Source organism: Chenopodium quinoa, unplaced genomic scaffold (assembly GCF_001683475.1).
Source record: "Chenopodium quinoa cultivar QQ74 unplaced genomic scaffold, ASM168347v1, whole genome shotgun sequence".
NCBI classification, from domain to species: domain Eukaryota; kingdom Viridiplantae; phylum Streptophyta; class Magnoliopsida; order Caryophyllales; family Amaranthaceae; genus Chenopodium; species Chenopodium quinoa.
This window is the reverse complement of record NW_018742684.1, coordinates 3,664,309-3,673,095: the sequence shown is the minus strand read 5'-3', so window position 1 is coordinate 3,673,095 and position 8,787 is coordinate 3,664,309.

Here is an 8,787-nt window from a genome sequence, read left to right as displayed (position 1 = left end):
TAAGAAATTGATGACATCATCAATGTTTTGATTTAGTAATAGTTAATACATATATGTTAATTAATAATTGGTATATTAAACTCAAATTTTGGTTAGGTATTTTTTTTGCTAGAATTTAGGTGGATTTTATTTGGGAATTTTGAATTTTTATTTTGCAATTTTTTACCTAATAGTTACAAAATTTGAAGGAAACCCTAATATTTTATGTAACACTCGTATATGCAATTTCCATATGTTGTTGTTTTCATTAATTTCTTTTATAATAGAAAATTGTCTATATTGTTGCATATAATTTTAGGATGGTACTTTGGTACAACAAGAGTATCATCAAGCCTTTCTCCTAGGTAATTTGAGGAGGCAATTGAATTTTTTTTCTTTTTTTTTTTATAAAAAAAGTTGGATAAATGTTGTGTAGATATTAAAAAATAAAAAAAAAATTATATACGGATGGTATAATTGGATATCATAGAGATTGTAAATGAAAATTGAGGTTGCATGCAACACCCTAAAATAAATCTCCCTCTACATAAATACTAGTAAAATACGTATAATTATACCGTAGAGATAGACTTAGGGGTGTTACGTATCGCCACGTGATAACACAAGACTACTCAAACTTACTAAATAAAACCAATATTTACCGCGGAAAACTTCAATACTCTTTCTTTATTGATGAAAACCATAAATAGTAACTATTGTCATGAGTACTCGTAAATAAAGACAAGGACCAGCATTCCTAGTCTAGATTAAGACATTCGCAGGACTCCAATGCTCATATAATTTGACTCCACCTGAAATTAGTCTACACTGCTTACCACCAAGGCAAACAGGACAAACCAAAACAAATAGGTATTTACGGATTAGCAAAATATGCTAAGTACGATAGGTGCAAGATAATTAAACTCAATTGATTAGCAAACATGCTTTCAAAACCAATTCCAAATTAATTAATCAATAAATTCCACAACTCATAATTTAAAACCAAATCCAATAAATTATACTTAAATATAATTCCAAAAATTCAATAACTCAATAAGAATGGTTATTAAAATCATTTATTTCAAAAACTCAATAATTCAATCATAATGATTAATAAAATCAATTAACTTAATCTCCTCTCTAAGTGTGCACACCCGTCAAGCTAGTCTCCAACTATTTCAAGGCTATTCTTGGAGAAAGACTAGGTCATACAAACACTACTAGAAAACAAGCAAATAACGACGGAAAAAATCCGTAGGAAACACCGTGTTTTTCCGTCACTGGTTGTCGCAAAACCTTTTGTAGGAAAAAGGGCCTTTTCCGACAAAATTTCTTCAGAAACACTATTCCGACGGAATTCAGTCCAAGGAAGTGATTTTAAGGCCCCATAAAGTCCGTCGGAAATTTCCGACAGACTGTATTCCGCCGGAATTTTGCGACGGAAATTCTGTCGGAAAATTCTTTAAAAAAAAACAAAAAAAAGCCTACCCCAACCCCACCACCAGCCCCCCTAACCAGACCCCACTACCTATCCTACCTTCAAACGCCACCACCGATACTACCACACTCACACCAGTCCCTTTCCACCTTCAAACACCACCACCAACAATCCAACACCACCACACTAAAAATGAACCCCAAAAACGCAAAACTTAGCAAAGAAACCGAAAATTAACCCCTATAATCGAAAATCAACCCAAAAGTACGAAAATTAAGACAATAAAATCGAAAAAATACCACACAAACAAATCAAAACCACTAAATCTACATATATAATAAGAATTTCGTAAAGATAAATAAAAAAACGATAATTAAACAACAAAAATTAAAGAAAATATATAATTATACAATTATCTAATAAAATATATAAATTAACATTACAATTACATAAAAAATTAACTAGATATGCAATCTAACCTAAATTAAAAACTAGATCTACAATAATTATGCAGTTGACGATTCTTGCGACGGTGGTTGTGCAATTGATGTTGTTGGGCGTTGTCGTTGTTGTTGTGGTCGCCGTTATTGTTGCACGGTTGTTGTGGTGCTGTTGTTGGTGGTGGTGATGACAGTGATGTTGGTTAATGTCGGTGGTGATAGCAATGATGTAGTTGTTGGTGGTGATAGAAGAAAGAGAGGATGAAAATGAAGAGGAGAAAGAAGAAAGAGCGAAAAGGATGAGAGAAGGGGCGGACCATAAAAGAAAGAAGGAGGAGGGATGAGGAGGATCAGGATGAGAGAGAAAGAGAAGAAAGGAAAGAAGGAGGTGGGATGAGGAGACCAGGAGAGAGAGAAAGAGAAGAAAGGAAAGAAGGAGGTGGGATGAGGAGGACCAGGAGGAAAGAGAAAGAAAGGAAAGAGAAGAAAGGGAAAAAAAAAGAAAAGGGAGGAAGACAGAAGGGGATTCGGGTTAGGAAGTAAATATATCTATATTTTTTCTTTTATTATAAAAAATTATATCTTTCGACGGAATTTTTCGGCGAAAATGACCTTTTCCGACAGAATATTCCGTCGGAGTGTTTAATTATTCCGACGGATTTATTTTCCGTCGTTAATTTCCGATCATTTTTGAATTCGACGGAAAATAAATCCGTCGGAAAATATCGATTTTTCGACGATGAGGAGGACCAGGAAGAGAGAGAAATAGAGGAAAAAGAAGAGAGGGAAAAAAAGAAAAGGGGCGGAAGACAGAAGGGGATTAGGGTTATATATATATATTTTTCTTTTTAAAAAAAATTATATCTTTCGACGGATTTTTTTCGACGAAAATGAGTGTTCAATTATTCCGACGGAAATTTTGAATTCGACGGAAAATGAAATCCGTCAGAAATATCGATTTTTCCGACGGATTTTCGGGTCTGTCGGTATTTGACTTGATTCTTGTACTGAAAGTCCATAATCTTCAATGAATCCGCATAGTGGGATTAATATATGTAATAAACATGCTTGTAAAGCTTTTTAAATAATCAATAAACCTCTTTAACTCAATAATTTCAATAAATAACTCAAACTCCTTTTTAATTAAATTCAACATGCTTTTAAAACACTAGGTGAAAAAAAGGGGTTTGGCAGCGGTTCAAACCCAGTCTAAGGCACCGGTTTGAACCGCTGCCTATGTGGGGGGGTGCCAAAACCCCAATTTTTGGCACCGGTTCAAAACCGGTGCCATAGGGTGAAATAGGCACCGGTTAACCGGTGCTATATGCCCACTTAGGCACCGGTTAACCGTGCCTTAAACTGCTCTTCCCGCCAATTTTTTTTTGGTGGTAGCTATTTTAGGCACCGGTTGCTGCCTAACCGGTGCCTATTCACCAATTTTTTTTGTTTTTTTTTCCAATTTTCGTGCAATAATATTTAAAAAAAAAAAACCGTTTCCAGCAATAATAATAACCTGTAATTCCAGCAATTATATTAAATATAATAATTAATAATATTATTATTATAATAACTAATAATAATAATATTATTAATTATTACAATAAGATACAAAAATAATATTAAAAACAAGAATTCAATTATATATATAGATATAAATATTCCCAAACGCAATCCAAAAAAAAAGTTGCTTACATATACAAATAATAGTAAGTACATATATAATGAATAATAAGTTATATAGTTCAAAAGTTAACATAAATAATTTACAATTACAATGCCATTTACATGTTGAAGGTGATAAAAGACGCCAACATGTCACGAACTTCATTAAGCTCCTTAATTGTCAACGGACCATCCTTTTGGACCTTGCAAAACTTGAAATACAATAACATTATGTTAAAATTAATTAATTAGGCAAAACAATATGTATTTTATCAAATATTACCTATATGACTTCTATGTAGCCCATTTCCTACATTACTTATCAAATGAACTATTTCTTTCTTATGACATGTCAATGTTGGGTAGTTGTATGTGTGTATGCCCTAAAATTGTATAGGAGAGCATTTTATTAAGGTTTATGACGCTTTTTACTCAAAATGGCCCGTATATGGCCTATATGACTTTACTTTGCCCATTTCCTACATTTCTTATTAAATGAACTTTATTTATCTCATAACATGTCAATATTATCTAGTTATAGGTGTATAAGGAAAGAAATCACATCAAAAGAGCATATTAACACAAAATGGCCCTAATATGGCCCATATGACTTCTATTCAGCCCATTTTCTACCTTTCTTGTGAAATGAGCAAATATTTACTAACATAGATTGACAAAATAATCACAATATCATGTAAATTACCAACGGTGACTTCCATGTTGGACCCTTTGGAGCACGACAATGTAGCTTCTTCATAACACTGTAGTAAAAAAAAGTACATTCAAATTTGATTAGTCGTATGATTACTAAATTAGTTATTATTAGCAATAATCATCACTAGGTTGCTATATATATTTACTTTTGCAATATAGACTTCACGAGCCACTTCTCCGATGATCGAGCTGAATCAAGGTGATAAATTGTGTTAGTGGAATTACAAATCACCATGAGGCTCCAATGCTCCCTACATAAGTTCATAATAGACAAGCAAATTAATATTTAGGAGTCAACATATAATGAGGCCAAATCGATTGAATTTGACATGGTTAGACTTACTCTCTATAACATGGGGCGAATATGAACTTGTCTCCCGCACACGCTGATTCCCTGATACTCTGTTCAACATAGTACAACATGTCATGGGGGTTGCCTATGATTCTAGTAGTGGATAACTGCTCGGGGCATAACCACCCAACTTTACAAGGAGAATCAGTGTCAGTTAAGTGCTCCTGTAGTGCTCTGCGTGCATGAACATTGAATAATTTATCAGATGTAGGATAATCACCATCAATTTGAATAACTTGAAAAAAGTATAGATTATGTGGGCATTGAAGTACCTCATGAATGTTTGAATGAGGGAAATGTTAAGCTTTGCACCACGTAGAAATTCCTTCACATCTTCTTTTCCGATCCATGCAACTGCATCCTCATCATAGTGGAACATTGCCTTAGGAAGTGCAACTTCCATGGGATCGACCAAATGACAAGCACAGTTGTGAAGAAAGGTCATGTCAGCAGAGAGCGATTGAAGAACAATGTCTTCAACAAGTGGAGTAGGTGGCATGGGTGAACCTTTCCGTACTTTATCTTGTAATATACCCATGTGTCTTTCAAAAGGGTAGCACCATCTCATGAACACTGGACCGCACAACTTAATCTCACGCACCAAATGAAGAACCAGATGAACCATTATGTCAAAAATGAGGGTGGGAAATACATCTCAAATTTGCACAAAGTCACAACCACATCTGCTTGCAAAGCATCTAGTGTACAAGGATCAAGAACTTTGCTACAAATTGTATTGAAAAACGAACAAAGGCTTGTAATCGCTTCCCTCACGTGTTTCGGTAGAATAACACGGATTGCAATCGGTAGGATTACTTGCATGGGATTTCATACTTGTCAGCTTCAATTCTCCATTTAAGGTTACAAATCTTTTCATGTTAGATGAGTACCCTGATGGAACCTTAATGCCGTACAGACATGCACAAAACATACGTTTCTCTACCCTTGACAATGTATAGCAAGCCGGGGGTAAATAATTCTTTTCATCCTTCCCTTTACCCTTAACTTTCTTCTTTGACGCATCTTTGGCCTTTCCCTTCCCTTGCTCTTCTCCTTCCCTTTTTTCGAAACATTTTCATCTTCTATTCTCGGCTCCTTCCCCTTTCTAACCTTTTCTTGAGGCCACAATTCTGGACGAATCCCCATCTCTTTCAAATCTAACCGTGCACCCTTTCCGTCCTTTGTTTTGCCTGGGATATTCATAAGCGTCCCCAAAATACCATCACACACATTCTTCTCTATATGCATCACATCAAGACAATGCCTAACGTCATGTTCTCTCCAGTATGGAAGCTTCCAAAAGATTGATTCTTTCTTAAACAGAGCAGCTGAGACCACAGTTTTTTCTGATTTTCCAAACACCATTCGTATCCCTTTCACCCGAGCACTAATCTCAGCACCAGTCAATGGTCTAGGCACAATATCCTCTTCCAAGGTTCCATCGAAAGCCTTTTTCTGCCAACGGTACGGGTGATCACGCCTAAGGAACCTTCGAGTCCGTAGGTAGACATCTTTGTGAGAATGAGTCAGGTATACGCTTGATGTGTCATCAATACATATGGGGCATGCTTTTTCCCCTTTGACCTTGTACCCACACAAGTTGCCATATGCAGGGAAGTCATTCATGGTCCACATAAGGGTTGCATGCAATGTGGACATCTCGTTCTGATGAGCATCGAAAACGGAAACCCCTTCGTCCCACATCTTTCTCAAGTCGTCAATAAGCGGCGCAAGGTAAACATCTATGTCGTTTCCAGTTTGCTTAGGACCAGTTATTAGGAATGAAAGCATTACATACTTACGTTTCATGCACAGCCAAGGAGGCAAATTATAAATCACTAAAAGTACCGGCCATGTGTTGTGTTGGGTACTAAGAGTGCCAAATGGATTCATCCCGTCCGTGCACAACCCAAGCCTTAAATTTCTGACTTCATTACCAAATTCCTCAAACTTCAAATCAATGTTCTTCCACTGTGGAGAGTCAGCTGGATGCTTCAGCATTCTGTTTTTCTTTCTTCCCTCTGCATGCCACCTCAAGTTTTTAGCGTCTTTTGATATTGAGAACAGACGCTTAAACCTTGGAATAATGGGAAGATACCACAACACCTTAGCAGGAAGTCCCTCCGTGCCAGGATTGCAACTCATGCGCTTGTACCGCGACCGCTTGCATCTTGGACACTCCTGCAGTTGTTCATACTCATTTCGATACAAAATACAGTCATTAGGACATGCATGTATCTTCTTATACTCCAAACCAAAGGGACACATGAGCTTCTTTGCGTAATAGTAAGACTTAGGAATTTCATTCCCATCAGGCAACATATCACTTAATGCGGTCAACAAAGAAGTAAAACTGATGTCCGTCCACCCATGCTTCGACTTAATGTTGAAAAGTGTTAGCACGGCCGATAGTTTGGAGTATTTTTTTGCACCCGGGATACAAAGGCTTTTTGGAAGCCTCCGATAATAATTCAAACACTTCTCCTTCAACACCATGCAACATCTCATCCACTTGTTCATCCTCGACCTCATCCGCCTGATCATCATTGGCTCCATCCTCACCATTATCAACAATATAGTCATCATTCTCGTATTCCTCGTCCACATGAATCTCATTGCTTCTAACACGCACATCATTCCGATCAAGATCCCCACTGTACTCTCCACTTTCTCCGTGCCAAATCCACACATGGTATAATTGCCTAAACCCACGACATAATACATGATCTCTAATGATTTCAACACTATCGAACACATTCACATTATTAAAATCAACACAAGGACAATAAAGGCCTTTGCCACCCAGTTTGCGTTGATAAGCTAAAGCCCTCTCGCAAAACTCTTGAACCCCATTCCAAAATTCCAATGTATTGCGTCTACCATACATACAACCACGATCCTTCTCCATTTAGTAAATTGTCTCTAAACATATATAGCACCATATAATTTATAATGTGTAAGTGCTACATATTTTATGTAAATCAAATTCAAGTACAAAACGTGAATATACCATTCATATAGTGAAAAAATGCATGTTTTTAAAGGGTCCTTATCACTCCAACCTAACCCATCCTTGAATGTCTACTCTCACTAGTGAATGTATCTTAACTTTCCAATTTTAAGGAAAATCCGGCAGCATTTCCCCCTAGTTCTCCAAGTACACGATGTAGATAATTAATTACCCACATATGTACCCAGAGAACATAGTGAGAAAATGGTAAGCCAAGATGTTCCTTAAAATCGAAAAGAGAACATACATTTACCACCTAAGTGAGAGTACACATTCAAGAACAGTCCCAACCGGGGACTATTCAAGACTTTCTCCTAATGAGAAAGTCTTGAACGGGTATCTAGGCATATGATGACGCAAGTATTCTATATATTGTTGTATTTATTTGCAATTAAACAATACACAAGTTGCAATTTCATGAATAAACTTTTATTAAATGGATAAATAGAAAGAAATATAGCTAAGTAAAGTTTATAAGTCATACCAATATAGCAACTACCCACTTGAGCTCAATATGTAGTCCTCAAGCTAATTAAACTCGTGCTTCAATTCACAAATCTATTAAAAAAAAACAATAAACAAAAATTAGGTTAACTATAAGGTATGTACTATTTCTTTCTCATAACATTTCAATTCACTAATTTATTTATAAGCTAAAACACATCATTCATTGAACTAACAATTGCTAAACTAACAAGGTTATTAATCTCTAATTTTTCAAAATTACCCATCAAAACAACTTAAAAGTAACCATTCACCCATTCCAAAATTCATCAACTTTTTAGTAACAAGCAAGGTTACTAATCTCAAATTAATTCAAGTATACCCATAAAAACAACTTAATATTAACCATTTAAACATTCCAAAATTCAACTAATTTAATAACAAAGTTAACTAATCTCTAACTTATTCAAAATAATCCATCAAAACAACTTCAAATTAACCATTAAAAGTAAAATACCAAATTTCACCTATTTAAGTACCAAGGTTAATATATATTCTATAATTATTTCAAAATTATCCACCAAAACACATTAAATTAACCATTAAAACATAATAAAATCCAACTAATTGAGTAACAAGGTTACTAATCTCTAATATTTTCACAATTTCCCAATTATATTCAAACCTAAAATTGAGAAAAATTATATTCAAACCTAAATTTTAATTTACTAACAATGGTTCAAAATGC